The following is a 16550-nucleotide window of genomic DNA, read 5'->3' as shown; positions in this document are numbered from 1 at the left end:
CAATGAAAGGTTTAGATGTAGGTTTCCTCCTTCACTGGGAAGCTAGATGATCCAGAGGCGTCACATTGCCTCCTCATGCCTCAGTTTACCCATGAGGTCATGGGCATTGTGTTACTTGTATTTCTTCTTGGGAATGCTGAAAAAGCTTATAAGGAGGAATGACAATGGGTTATAAACTAGATAAACTTTCCCCATGAAAGTTGAAAATGGAAGAAATCTGATGCTTTGCCAGCACGTTCACTCTTTTCAAAGGCTCCAGTCTTCCCTGACCAGTGCACTGCATTTCAGGCTGAGCCCCAGATACACAGATCCTGCAACTGACAAACACAATGCACTTGTTTCCTAGCAGTAAATATTCAGTGTAAATGCTTCCTTTTATTATATGCTGTGATCCATTCTCGGCTCACGTCCTAAAATTTACCTAAAACATCTGCAAAGGTAATAAACCAATTATGGAAGCCATCTGGAACTAAAAGAGGGATGCAAATCCTAGACTCCTCTTTCTAACTGATACAGCAGATCAGTGTTGCATGCCCGTACAAGACCCACTGTTATTAAAGGCTTGTACATAAAGGAAATGTTGATTGTTTAGAGCCAGTCCTGCTGGGTTTCATGGTGAGCCGCTCATGACACAGGCAGAGCACCACATCTCTGTTGCTCATCTGAGTCACAACTTTGGGACACTTAGCTTGTTTATCTTGGAAACCCACAGAGATCCATTGTTTGCACAGAGAGAGACACTTAGTAACCTGGAGCAAGCTCCTGATGCATCAGAACTTTACACTCATCCACCGAGGTGGGAAACCTAGCAAATTAATCCACTTCCAAGTGTCTCACCTGGATTATTAGAAAAATTCATTTTTATACTGAACTTCATCAGTTACATACCTTTGATATAATAAAGGAAATCTAAACTCACAATCAAGAATGTGTTCCTAACAATTGTGGATTATTCTTCACCTATCACACAGCCATGAATTAATACTGAATATGAAGTTCATTCAATTCTCTGTTGTCTCAACTACGGGATTTTAAAACCTAATCCTGCAACCTAATAACTGCGTTATTGCCAAGCCATGCCACTTCTTCAGGCTTGTTTTACCTGAAATCTGAAACACATGCAGTTTCTGCTAGAATACAGCAGCATGATTCATGAAAGCATTTACATATTGAGCCTCAGCACTCAGAAATACAAAGTTTTTTATCTTTATTTTTATTACAACTCAATGATGCACATCTAAGTCATAGAATATATTTTCCTTTTCACTTGAAATATTCTCCCCCAAGCCTTAAAATTAATCATATGAATGTCATATTAATTGTGAAGTAAAAACAATTCTTAAAACCTAGGGGGAAAACACATTTTCCCTTTATTTTTTAATTTGCCTAAGCATCTTCAGATCAAAAGATGTTGAAATTTGGTTTGCCCTTCTGATACCTACTGTTTACTGGGCCTTGGGAAAGTCAGTGAGTCTCCCTTTGGGGATTCAGTTGCATGAAAAAAACTAGAGAAATTATGGGCTGGTGAGGTGGCTCAACTGGCTAATCCTTCATTTGCCAGTGCTGGCTTCTGATATGGGAGCCAATTTGAGTCCTGGTAGCTCTACTTTCAATCCAGCTCCCTGCTTGTGACCTGTGAAAGCAGGTGAGGATGGCCCAAAGCCTTGCAACCTTGCACCCGCACGGGAGACCCAGAGGAAGCTCCTGGCTCCTGGTTCCTGGTTTTGGATCAGCTTAACTCAGGTCTTTGGGGCCATCTGGGGAGTAGATCAGCAGATGGAAAAATCTCTTTTTGCTTCTGTCAGTAAATCTACCTTTCCAATAAAAATAAACCCTCCCAAAAACCAACAAAAAAAAACCCCTAGAGGAATCATGTGCCAGTGCTCATTCATCTGATTGTAAGACTTGGAGACTAGCATCCTTAGGAAAATATCAGTCAACACAGCAAGTCTTACTTATTCAGAGCTTCTCACCTACTAATCCTGTTTCTTGGGAGGTATTCTTAACACACCACTATTAAAAAATAAAGTGTACGCCCAGTTTTGTGTCATGACTTAACAATTCCAACAGATTCCCAAACTACAGAAAATGCAAAAGCATTTTTGTAATAGCTATACATGTAAACTTGAAATGTCCTTTATTATTTTATTAAAGGGGCTGTATCACATATCCCCATTAACCTTTTGTTGTAATATATGAAATTACATTGAGCTTTATATCTGAGATCTAAACTCTACTTGGTCATATTATTCCCCTCATGTGTTGTTGTATTGTCTTTTCTCACATTTTATTGGGGATTTTATACCTAGGATAAGGAAACACATTTGTCAGTTTATTTACAATGACTGTATGTGTCAATGTTTCAGCATAGACTTATGACCTTGTAAAGCAACGAGGGAGATCTCTTCAGTAAGATGTGTATTTCTTATAGATAGAACTCACCTCTGTGAAGCCTATTGTCCAGATGCTTTGTTCTTCATTTATTAAAAAAAGTAATTAGGTGCCTATGTAAATGTGTGTGCTTTTTACCCCTTTGATACAAGAACTGCATACATAGTTTGACACATTTGAGTGGTTCTTTTCCATTGTAGAAAGCCCCTTTCTATTTCTAATTTCTTGAAATTCCAATTGCATCACAATTTCTATGCACCTGTTTTAAATAATTTTTCTCCATGATCTATTATTCAATGACATTCGTATGTCTACCTTCATACCAACAGACTTTCTTTTTAAGATTTTTAAATTGGAAATGTAGATTTACATAGAGGAGAGACAGAGAAAGTTCTCCATCTTCTGGTCCTTTCCCCAAGTGGCTGCGATGGCTGGAGCTGAGTCAGTCCAAAGCCAGGACCTTCTGCTAGGTCTCCCATGTGGGTGCAGGGAACCAAGGCTTTTTTATTCCCAGGCCACAAGCATGGTGATGCATGGTAACTGGATCAGCTGTGATATGAACTGATGCCTGTATGGGATCCCAGCGCATGTAAGGTGAGGATTCAGCCACTAGGCTACCAAGCTGGGCCCCAACTATTTTTAATAGTTTCTGAAATCTGCTCTTATTCAACTTGTCCATAATTTCTGTCTTTGCAAAATGGTGCTTTTTATCCACAGACTAGAAATACTGAGTTTTTTTGAGATTTTGTGTTTATTTATTCTTTATTATGATACAGTTCCATAGGTTCTAGGGTTTTTTTTTTAATTGACCCATTTATTACTATGAATTTAACTTCTTGAATCTTATTTCAATAACTACTCTAAAGTTCTTTTGTTCTTAGGTTTATCCAGGATTTGTTTCCTATTTTCTCATTTAAATGGCAAGTTTTCTTGCTTTTTCCTGTGGTTAGTGCTTTGTTGGTGGTGGTGGTGGTGTTTTAGTTGTAGTTTTTGGTTTTTATTCATTTTGTCCGTTGCAGATTAACACAATATACTAGCTTCTTTTGTTGAATTTAAATTTTTTATTCTGTCTAGCATTTTAACTGGCAACAGACATTGCCATTATTATCATTGATAGCCTTAACTTCCTGTTTGCTTTGATGTGGTGTTGTAGGTAAGGATTTCTTAGTTTGCATATGGTCTTGGTCAACCTTTCTAAGCTGCTTACTGAGGTTTCTTTACTTTTGATTGGTAGCAATTCCAGTATCTTTCCGAACTGCTCCACTTTTGACCAGTTGATGAAGCTTACAGTTCACACAGCTGGCCTTGTAGTGCCTTGCCTTACTCATCAAGAGCCCAAGGCCAGGCCTACGTCCCTCAGAGTCGTGCTAGCATCTCCCGATCCAAAACTTGCAAGGCTTTCTCTTTTGTTTCATTCTGCCCTACATATTTTAGTTTCTTAGCTTCAGCTTGACCTTTGCCTCCTCTGTTCTACCAAATACTATTCTGCTGCAAATCATGGCTGACATCAATCTCAGAATGAAAAATTATTCACAAAAACGAAACGCTTTGTTAACACTGCCATTCTTCTCCACCTGACTCCCCTTGACACGGCTCTTTGGTTTGCCAATGTCAAGCCCTCTCATGTTCATGTCTTAAGTTCAATCCTGCTGAGTATTTTTTTTTCTAACAAGAGGGTTGAGATAGGAAATAAATAGAACTACCTTTTATCACCCTCATGTAATGCAGTGAATCTTGATTAGAACAGTTCCCTTGAAACTAACTGTGAGTTTCAGTCCAAGTAGTGAACTCTGAACTGCTCAGAATCATTGATCACTCTGCTTTGACTTTGTAATGAATGATTTCTGACTGCCTACATTGCTTGACATACACCATGGACAATCAACTGATTTTTCTGTTTTCTTGGCTCATGCACTCAAACCTCTTACTTTATATTAAGAAGGGGAAAAAAAGCATTTTCTCAGCCCATACTATTCCATCCTTCATACACAGGACACAGGTACTTCCAATTTCAATGTGCAGTTGTATACATGGAAGTTAGAATTAAATGTTATATACCTTGGTTCAAATGAAATGGAGACTAACATCCAAATGTGAGGATGCAGTGTAGTATGCATTTCTGCTTCCAGACAAAGATGGGCTTACAATGAAACTGTTCACTATATTTTGACAATAGGATTCTGGACTCTGCCATTGTCCATGCCCGCAATGATGAACATATGACTGTGTATGAAGAACTATATGTTAGTAATGATATAGAGGAACTAGGTCAGGGGGACAGAAGTGGAGAGGGGATAAGGGAATATGGAACTGTATCATAAAACAATAATAATAATAAAATGTAAAAAAAAAAACCAAAGAGATTCAGCATTTATATTTTAGAAAAAGTTAATTTGTTTGGCTCCACAAGTTGACTATAGGAATGAAAATGTATGTGGGTTATAATCCAAGGACTGATATCTATAATAGCTCACAATCATCTCTGAAAATCAAAATCAGTAGGTTTTTTATAAGCTAGTTAGAAATTCACTGAAAGATGTCAAGAAAGAAATTCCATTCACAACAGAAAAACAAAAATCAAACATGTTAGGATTGAATTTAACCATAGAATTAAAATTAAATTTATGGTAAATCATTAATGAAAGAATCTTCAACACAGAAAACTGGCAAGATATTCCTTGCTCATGGATTAGAGGAATTAATGTCACTAAAATATTTATATTATCTAAATTAATCCACAGATTCAAGGCAATCCTTACCAAAATACTGATGGCTTTCTTTACATAATTAGAAAAAACTTAGAAAACTCAGAAGAATTTGCAAGGAGTCTGAACAGCTCAAGAAATCCTGAGTGAAGTAAGTCAAGTGGGAGGAATCGCAATATCTGAATTCTAGAGCAATTAAAGAGCATGGTACTGGCCCAACATCTGAGGCCCAGAACAAGGAAACAGAGTGTACAAGTTAATTCACATGCATGTAGTCAACTGAGTTTGAGAGAAGTACTCAGAGCATACATTGAGGAAAGTTAATTCGTTTAATAAATGATGCTTGTGAAACTGGATATATATTAGATATCTATTTCTTACCTCATACAAAGATCAAAAATCCAAATTTAAGACTTGAGACTAGGAAGTTTCTCCAAGATAATACAGAAGGCAGTAATTTCTTGTTGAAGGCAGTAATTTCTTGGATAAGTTGCCCAAAGCACAGGCACCAAAACCAAAATTAGACAAATACAATTGTGATCAAATTCAGAAGCTTTTGCATACCAAAGAAAGTGATCAAAGGAATGAAAATATATCCAAAAAGAAATCTGGCAACAAATATTTGTAAGTTACCTCATAAAGGATTAACATCCAGAAGATCAGTAACCCTAAAAACTCACAAAGTAGCCAGTAAAGAAATTGGCAAGGAACATCAATGGTCAGTTGTCAATAGAAGAAATACAAATAGCCAATTAATATATGAAAAAAGGGGTAGGGGGTGGGGCTTCACCTTCTAGGCTTTGGAGAATTGCAAATCAAACTTACAATGAGGTAATTCACCCTGTCAGAATAGCTATTGGCTAAAAGAGAATATCATGTTGAGTGAAATTATTTGGACACAAAGTGCCACATGCTAATCCTTATGCACGGGAGCTAAAATCAAAGCAAAAAAAGTCTGTGACTATCTCTGTTTCTATAAGTTGTTCAAACTTTATATTTTGTCAAATCCATAATGACGACTCATTTTAAGCAAGTGATTATTTTAAAATTTATCATGAGTGAAATTTGCATTTTTTCATTTGATTACTGTTTATAAAAAGAAAAAAGGCAAAAACATCCGAGTCTATGACTACAATTGGAATTTTAGACATTCAATGAAACTAACGAGGATGTCTCTAAAGTTTGCTTCATTCCTGAAAACGATCGTATTAAACGTTAAAGGAAAGTACCATAGTTTTTATTCTTGAATGAGCAAATCAGTTCAACTCAGAATCAACATTTCTGAAATAATGATGCTCTTTAAAAAACAAAAACAAAAGATGTTGTGTGTGTGTGTGTGTGTGTGTGTGTGTGTGTGTGTGACTGCAATTGCCAAGGGTTCACAGGTTCAGAAGTGATAGTGCAATTTTGATGCTTATTTGCTGAGATTAAGATAGAACAATTTGTGCACAAAATAATGTTTTCCTCCTCAAAATATGTAACCAACTTGATCCAAACTGAGATGATACACTGTTCTTCATTGCATCAAATTATAATGGAGAAAATCAATGTAGAGGTTGTGTCCAGCAATCAAACATGCATATTATAAAATGCATTAGTGCTATACTTTCACATTATCTCATTTAAATATCACAACATAGAAGCAGAATTGACCAAAATTTTATATAGGCAAGAGACCAAATAAGGCTCAATGTCATCCAGTGGTTTCTGAATGTCACATTGCTCATTGATTATCCTGTCCAGGGCTACTCAATTACAATGTTCTAATTTAGCTTCTTCTCTAGCACTCAGACATCAAGACACTACAGCAAGTGTTTGATCAATAATTCAAGCAGGTACTAATTGAATTCCACAATGTTTTTAGATGGAATCACATCTCAAACACATCATCCATGTTTGTGTGCCAGATACCATTCAACCTACCTGGTTATACTTATTCCTCTCAATACATTATTCAGATCAGAAAGTATGTATACATTTGCTTTTTTTCTTGATAAACATCTTTCTCCTTAAGCTAGTAAGAGCACTAATACTCATTTCATCAAATATAATGAACAAATAGACATTGGTCATTAGTAGTTAAGGGCTTCAAGCAGTCCATTCAAGAGTTGGAAAAGGGAAAGTTGGTTTGCTGTTGTCTGCAAAACATCTGGTCTCTCCCTGGCACGTCCCTCAGAATGTGTTATGCACTGAGCTGGGACTGCATCCGAGTGAGTGGTAATGCTAAGCTTGTTTATACTGAGATCTTTTACTCTGGCATTCTCAGTCACTGATCCCATCTCACCCGTCAACACCTGCTATTCCTTCATCATACTTGTTTGAGCTCCTGACTGATCTGTAAAACTGCAGAGCGGTCCCCTAGATGTTTATTTGAAATTAGATGTTCACCTACTTGTGCTGCTGGGACAACCTCCTGTTCTTCTAGAATAACTCAGGAAAAAAAAAACTGCTTCAGTCATTGCATTTGCAAGAAAATATTTTGTGATTATTGGTAATAAGTGAGGATACAAAAAACCTTGAGTAATCATGAGGTCCTTCCTTGTCACTGTAAATAAGAAATTACCAAAAAAATCAAATAAAAGACTTACTAGATCCAACACTATGTTACTGTTTAAAACAATTATCTACATGGTATAATCCTTAACTGAGGAACTACTGTCATGAAAGTAGTTCAGAAAGAGATAGTTTCTCAACTTGGAGTCAAAATATCTAAATTGAAAATGAAATAAAATTCTTCCACAGCAAAGAAAAGTCAAAAAAGAATTTGCCTCTTCCAAACCTGCCCTACAAATGATACTTCAAGATGTTCTCTTCACAGAGAAGAGGAATAACACCAAACAAAACCAAAGGCAAATGTGAAGAACATCCCAGTAAAGTGACAACAGAAGACTAAACCAATGAACAACCCATTCCTAAAATGACAGGACCAAAGTACCAGCCATACATATTAACCCTGAATGTAAATGGCTTAAGCTCAATCAAACATCATAGATTAGTAGACTGGATTAAAAAACAAAACCCATCTATTGTCTAGAAGAGACACACTTCAACAAAAATTAGTGGAAACTATAGCATAGGTTTTGGTGTTTTCTGTTAGTTTTATCTCTTCAAAACACTTTCTTATTAAATTCTTCAACGACTCATAGATCATAGTAGCATAATTTTCTGCAAGAAGATTCTTGATTTTCATTTCTTCAGCTACACATTAGTCATTTAGTAGCATGCTATTTAACTTCATGATGTTAATTTTTTTTCTTCCTGATGTTGATTTTGTTTTGTGGCTTTTCACTTAAGGGGATGTATAGTAGCTGTGTAATGGAGGCTGTCATATCTAGTAACATGTTATTTAATTGCATTTCATTGTAAATTTCTATTTTTTTTATTGCTTTGTATTGTAACTTTTCATTTGAGGGGATGTACAGTAGCTGTGAAATAGAGACTAACATATCCAGATATGAAGATACAATGAGGTGTGCATCTCTACTTCCAGACAAAGATGGATTTACAATGAAACTATTTACTATATCTTGACAAGAGGGTGCTGGACTCTCTGCCATTGTTCATGCCCACAATGATGGACATATGACTGTATGAAGAACTATATGTTAGTAATGATATAGAGGAACTAGGTAGGGAAGGGCGAATTGAGGAGGGGATAAGAGAAATGCCAGGGGCCTATGGAACTGTATCATAAAATAATAATAATAATATATAAAATGTAATAAATAAATAAATGTTTTAAAAAACCACCAAAGTATCTAAATTACAATCCCAGCAGCTTTGCAATGTAAATGTAGACTTTTGAATATATATTACCTCTTTTGGTCACAAAACAAACTAAAGCAGCAGGGAAGGTACCAGCACATCTCCTGCAACCCAGTCAATGATAGAGAAGTTAGTTCCTGGGCATCATCAGAGCCTAGACATTTCCAAGGACTTCGAGAAACCTTGTTCTGGAGCTCAACTAAGAAGCCTCCAGACTCTACAGGATCACTCTGGTGAAACAGTATGCCTTCAGAGGAAGCGGATTCTGTTGAGCTGCAGTCCATACCTCCTGAAGTGGTCAAAGTTCTACAGGTGGAGACCTATGCCCACGTGCAGAACTTGTGCCCTGCAGCTGACCAGGCTTCCCTTACACGATCACTGCAGGTGCTGATCATGAATTCGCTTTTTAAACCTTTGCACATCACCTCCTACTCTGTTGTTTTGCGTCCTGATTTTGATGAACATACCAAGCATTCACAAATTATCTAATGGTTTCTATTACTATACCTTAACAGAAAACCCCAGCTATCAGAATAATTTTTCCTCTTCGAGGAAGAAAATGGCTGAGTTTGTTTGGTTTGTTTTGGGCTAAAAGCAATGATAATTTCATCCTTAATTTTTTTTTTTTTCAAAATGGTAATGAAGAAAAAAAGAACATCTAGCTATCCACAGTGACTGTGGTCACAGATTTTCACTGCCTTGCTATTTTCAAAAGCCACCAGGCAAATATTAGGGGCACTGGGATCTGCAGGTTTTTAAGCCTTTGATACTTTGTTGTGCCTGGGTGTCACAGACAGGATTTTTTTTTCTGTGAAATATGAGGAAATATGTACCTGTCAGTCTCTTTTTTCACAGGAAGCAAATGGATGATGGTGGAAGAGATACGAGGTTGGAAACACATTGGTATTCTCCTCTGCACTGTTAAACAGCTTTATTTACCTCAACGCATGGGGGATAAAGACGGAGAATGTACATTTCCACACTTGCCATGCTTTTTCTTCCAAACAATCTCAGGATGCAGATGAAAACAGGACGTTAATTTTCATTACTGTTGTCATGCGCCATTGAAATAATCTCGCATTCTCATCCTCCCAAAGCATTTCTATCACTTCAGTAGCAGAAACCAGGCAAAATACAAGATTAAGAAAATAAAATGCTAGAGATAAGTTAGTAACCAACAGATCATTTTTAATACTATCTTTAATGAGACTTTTTTTTATCTTTTCTCTTTTCCACTGTGATGCTTGCCACTGATGCTGAACGGCTCTCACTGCAACGAATTAGCTAAGAGAAGAAAAATCAAGACACCTATGGGAGTTGTTCGTGTGTTTTTGATACGTTAATTATACAAGTTGACTGGAGTTCTTGTCAGTTTTTTTGGTTAATCAGATTGCTATCTTCACGCAGTCTCCTGCTGCACCAAGTGAAGAGGAGACGCTGTAATGGCAAGTGCTTACAGTCAAGATGAAGAATGAGGCATCTTGGCTCTATCAGAACAAGGAGACGGGCAAACGTCATCCACACGCAACAGCAATAACTTCAAGGATTACAGCCTATCCCACTTCTAAAGGAAGGTGGAACTTGAATTTAATGAATAAAATGACCCACGTGTGAGTGGTGCTCCATCTATTTTTAAAAGCTTTAAACCTTTTCCTGATCATATGCAATGCATCTTTGATCTCAGATGCAAAGACTGCTGCTTATTCTGATTTGTAGGAAGCTGAACTTTGAACAGTCAATACAGCATTTTTTTTTCTTTATAATCCCTACCAAAATTTGTGCTCATAATTATCTTCCGGGTGAGAATGAATATTTCTGCAAATAATACCTGTTTTATTTTGATATGAATTAATCTATAAATTGCTTTAGATAGCATACACATTTTAAAAGATTTATATATTAAAAAAAAACACAGAGAGATATTCCATCTACTGGTTCACTCCCAAGATGGTCTCCAAGGCCAAAGCTGGGATGGTTTGAAGCCAGGAGCTTATTCTGAGTCTCTCACTTGGGTGCAGCATTCCAAGTACCTGAGCTACCCTCAGCTGCTTTCCCAGGCTACCATCAGGGAGTTTGATTAGAAGTGGAACAGAAGGGTGCCCACCTTAATGCCAGAACTGGCATGTGGAGGATTAGCCTGTTAGGCTATCATACTGCCATCATATAAACCTTTGGAAGCATTAATTTTTCTGATCCATGGCCAAGTACTGCATTTTTTGCCTTTTATTTTTTTCACAAATGTTTGATTCTAAATTACCTTGCACAGATTCCTTACTGCTTTGGCCAAAGTTATTCCTAAATACTTACATGGCTATTGTAAATGGAATGTCTTTCTTGAATTTCCTTTTAATATGTTCATAAATGTAATAGTGTTTATGCTTATTTTGTAACCTACACATTTACTGAATTGGTTTTTCAGTGCTAACTGGTGAAGTTTTTGTTTTTCCATGCACAGCACAGAATTTGCAAGCATGGGTATTTCAACTTTCACCCTTTCTATTTTAATGCCCTTTTCCCATGTTCCTCATCCCTAATTGCTCTTCCAAATACATATACTGCAGCATTAAATACGAACAAAAAGGGGGATGGCGTCCTGTTGTTCCAGATCTGAGCGGAAATGCTTATCACTTGATGACTTTGCCTACAGTCCCACTGAAAAATGGTTCTTTAACTTTTTCTTGGCCTATTGGAAGAATATCAAAACTTTGATTACAATGTACATTAAAATGTGCTATCTCAGGCCCGGTGTGGTGGCCTAACAGCTAACGTCCTCACTTTGAACATGCCAGGATCCCATATGCACACTGGTTCTAATCCCAGCAGCCCTGCTTCCCATCCATTTCCCTACTTTTGGCCTGGAAAAGCAGTCAGGACGGCCCAAAGCTTTAGGACCCTGCACCTGCATGGGAGACCTGATGCGTTTAATCATTTACATTCAGGGTTAATATGAATGGGTGGTAATTTGTTCCTGTCATTTTAGCAATGGGTTGTTCATTGATTTAGTCTTCTGTTATTTTACTGGAATGTTCTTTGCATTTGACTTTGCCTTAATCCAAACATATTTTCCAAATATTTACTACCCTTCAGCACACGGATGTAATATTGCTTTTCTTTGCATGGGTTTTAACTTATACTCCTTGGCACTACTTTTTGTTTTATCTTTCCTGTGAAATCTGAGTAGTCCTTTTCCCATTTCCTTGTGAAAAATCCTCCTTTCCCCGATACCTCTCCAATCATCTTCAGAGTGTTCTTTCTATGTAATTCTAGACAATAACAGGCATTTTGATTTACAGTGAGTCACTGTCCTTCACCACCAAGAAACAAAAACAAGGAGCCATCAACTGTGAATAATTACCTGAAACAAACCTAAAACATAGCAGCCAAAAGCAATAGAAATCCCTGCTTCGTCTCATTCATTTTAATAGTTGCAGGGGTTCAGATTCAATTGTGCTGCTTTAAAGCTGAAGGCAGAAACTGGCAAGAAAAAAAAAAAAAAGATATCGTACTTTCAAAATAACTGTTATTGCATCTGCAAGAACATGAAATGCATAAGGGCACAGTTATTGCTCTTTCTCTTGACAAACCATGGATCAGAAAGGGGATTTTGAATGATTTTGAATATACTGAATCACCAATGAATAAATTAATAACTCAATAACAGCTACCATGCGGGGACCCAGTATTTTCAGCTGTGCTTTTTCATAAGCAAGTGTTCTAAGTACTTTGATCTAATCAGTGCTTGCTCTGTAGACAGAATGATCCTGTAAATCTAGAGATTGTGCTTTGAAAAGGAAGCGGGGAATGATTCTCCTTTAACTGTTTACTTTTAATGCACAATTTTGGAGTAAGATTAGTTAGAAGCACTCTTAGGGGTGAAAAAAATGTAGAGAAAACTTGAGGACAAAAATAAAGTATTGTTTCATGCCTATGAAGTGAACAATCAAAATACTTACAATTAATTGAGGGCTTTCTTTAAGATACCTGGTGTCACTCAACATTCATCTCGATTGGAAAGAGTCAAACAGCAAATAAATGGTTGTACCTTGAGGTGAGTGCCCAACCAACAGTGATGCTCAGCAGGGAAGTAATGTGGGGATCAGACACATAGTATGACAGCAAAGAGGAAAGTGCCAGGGGATAATAGGTACTAGGGGTGACAGAGGCCCATCATCACAGGAAAAAATGGAGTTGCAGAAATACCCATTGGCATCATCACCTGAACAGGTAATTTTAACTCCAGCAGAAAACTAGTGATTACACACACCTGGTGCTCTGTAGGCAGACGCACCTAGAGATCTCAGAGTTGTTCATTTGATCCAGAGCAGGAATTAGCGTTATATCACATTCCTCCTCTTTCCCCCCAAGCCATAAATCACAAGCTGTGGCAGAGTGGCCACAGTCAGAATCCCTCAATCCTGGAGGAAAGAGGCTCATGCACAGCTAATTTCAGGGGACTTAGTGACATTCCCCCACACTGGAAAAACAGAAACACTAACCACACTCAGCCTCAGGATACCAAGCAGACCTCGAAGAGCAAGGGTGAACCTGGCAGATTACAGTATTGCTTACCAAATAGTACCTACTGCTATTTGTACCAAAATAAAGAAAGGTGTAGGATAATTCTGATCGCAGCACAGCCAGCCTAATGCAGCCCAGGACTGTGTGCAGGGCTGAGCACGGGGCTGTCCACTCTCAGCACCAGCAGTGCTGCTGCAGCTTCCAGATTTCATTTATTCCAAGCTAGGGATCTGAGTATCCCACCCCATTCAGGTGGCAGTCCGTGTGGTAGCCCCAAACCCTCAGAGGCAGACGTGTTCGCTCTGCACGTGCTGCTGCCTATTGCAACACCTGTCTGATTCTGATGATTTGGGCTCTTGTACAGACAGTGACCAGGTGGTCTACTCAACACCATCCTGACATGTATTGAGCCATAGCACCAGCCCGCTCCTCCCTTTTCTAAAGGTAACATTACACACACAATAATGCTTTATTGTCAGATTACAGGGAGAGATTGATTGTCTGATAAAATATTTAGATGAACAGCTACAGCAATCGTCAGACGCAAGCAGATACAGTTAAATAAGGCCAGGAAGTCAGTGTAGGATCAAAATGAGAAATTCAGCGGAGATGTAACTCCTGAAGTGAGCATCATAACAACAACCACCACCTCAAGAGTAACAAATCAAAAGGCATAAAGATCGCAGTAAGACAGCACTCAAAAGACAAAGTGACCATGGAAAAGGAGAGATCCTCTATCATTTTGGGGACACAATTAAGCATACTAGAATCTGTATAATGGAAATTCAATTACCCCAACCTGATTTACTATGTGGGCATTCAAGCAAAGGAGACCTAGAGCTCCACAGATGGAAAGAACAAGAGAAGATCCTCATTCATGATGTGTAGTCAGATGCTCAAAGGTAGAACACAAAGAGTACTGCAACTTTCCAGAGGAGATTGTCCAGTATACTTTTAAGGAATTCGCAACAGATTACCAGCAAATTCTTAGTCAGAAACTTTACAAACCAGAAAGGAATGTAATTACACACACAGTTTTAAAAGACAAGAACTACCAGTCAAGAGCATATTATTCATCTTAGCCATTTCTTATAAATGGAGAACAAGTAAAGATTTTCCAAGGAGAAAAAAAAAGCACCCTGGATTAAGTCATCACTGCCAGACTTGCCTGGCAATATAGAAACAGCTGCCACCACGAAACACACGAAACTATAAAAGGATCTAGAAGAGCAAAAACAATTATGTCCCCAAAATTAGAGAAAATAATGGAGCTAAGCTGTTCTTTATCATTAACATTAAATGAAAAAGCATATAATTTCTGAAAGATACACTTAAGCTGAATATCTGAAAATAAACATATAACGCATCAGCAACACCCTAATATATGTTGCCTATGAGACAATAACTTCATTGGTGTAAGAGTACTCATCTTGAGTGAAAATCCAAATTGTGTAGCAACAGCTACATCACTATTAGACAAAACAGACTTTAGGACAAAAAGCTGTGAAGAGAGACAGAGATGATGACTACATGAGATTCAAAAGACCAGCTCAACGCAATATATGGAGAGTACAATTGTCTTTGCATCTAGTACTACAAACGTCTTTGCATCTAATAGCTGATCATTTTGTGATACAATACTAGATCTAAAAACAGAAGCATGCTGCAAAGTATTAATAGGGGATTTCAATACTGTTTTCATCAATGTAAAAAAATTTCCAAAGAACAATTAAACATCAGTACTTAACAAGGGTGTAGGTCAAATGTGCGTAATGGATATAGACTTTCAAACATCTGCATCACACGGTATACAATGGATCAAATCACAAACCAAGTGTGAACAAATCCAAAATAATTGAAATCCTTGCAAACCAAAAATACATGAATATATAATATAGCATACCCTTTCATATAATATAAAGATATAAAAAGTCTAGAGACATATGCTCTTGAATAATAAACAGGCTAAAAATTTCTTAAAAGTAATGGAAATATATTGAGTGCTTCAAACACACAGTATTTTATAAAAGCTATATCATGATATTATGAGAATTTTATAGATAACAAATGCCCATTTGAAAAAACTGGAAAAATATCAAGCAATAACCTAAAATGCATCTGAACGACCTAAGGATATGACTAAGAATGTCAGTCAGTAGAAGTAAAGGAATAAAAATGAAGTAACTTAGAAACTAATAAAACACAAACAATAAGCAAAATGAAAAACTTCCTTGAAAATAAAATTGACATGCCTTCAGACTAATAAAAAGCAGTGAAAAAATCAGTAAAAGCGAAGGTGATACATCTGTTATCACACAAATAGAAAGAATCACTGGAGACTAAATATGCAGGTTCGAGATGCAGGTTAGAAAGCCTGGAAGAAATGATTTACTTTCTGGGTACTTAACACTTAAAATACTTGAAAATAATTCAATTATATTTAACTCCCACCCATGCTAACAAAAATCTTTTAACAGAAAACATATCCACTAGAAATACACATGACAAAATTAGAGGCAACAGAAAATTCAATGGGAAAACATTAGCACATTTACTAGAATATCTGGAACCCTACAATGTTCATTCTTGCTAAAAATGCTTAATACACGAGAGGGCAAATCAAGAGCATAGAAGTATCATTTCATTCACCTGACAATAAACATTATAAAAATAGGAAAAAATAGAGAAAATGTGGCCCAGGAACCAAAACATACTTTAAGGTGTCCATATCCTATAACAGAGTAGCTAGGCTTGATGCTCAGCTCTGCACCTGCCCCACCTTACTGCCAATACACACGTGTAGTGATAGTTTCTGTGACTGGATTCCTGCCCCCCACCTGGGAGACCTGGAGTCAAATTCATTGCTTCTGACTTTAGCTGAAGTTTTGTCATGCGTGGGCATGTGGGGAACCAGCCAGCAAATATGAACTTGTGGTCTCAGTCTTTATTTACATCTCCCATTTTTAAAGTCACAGAAAATAGTAAACCCTGGAGAGGATGTAAGGAAAAAAGGAACTGTGGTTTTGCTGGTAACGATGGGTGCCGTTATCATGGCAACAGGATGGAGGTTGCTCAAATCCCTCACAATACTTCTACCATATGACCCAGATCTCTTTTAGCTATAAATCTATGGGAAATCAAATATCATATGAATAATACACCTCCATGCCC

This window comes from Ochotona curzoniae, unplaced genomic scaffold, assembly GCF_017591425.1.
Source record: "Ochotona curzoniae isolate NIBS_2020 unplaced genomic scaffold, NIBS_Ocur_1.0 contig_66, whole genome shotgun sequence".
In the NCBI taxonomy this organism is placed as follows: Eukaryota; Metazoa; Chordata; class Mammalia; order Lagomorpha; family Ochotonidae; genus Ochotona; species Ochotona curzoniae.
The sequence above is the reverse complement of the archived record's forward strand: the minus strand, read 5'-3'. Positions refer to the sequence as shown.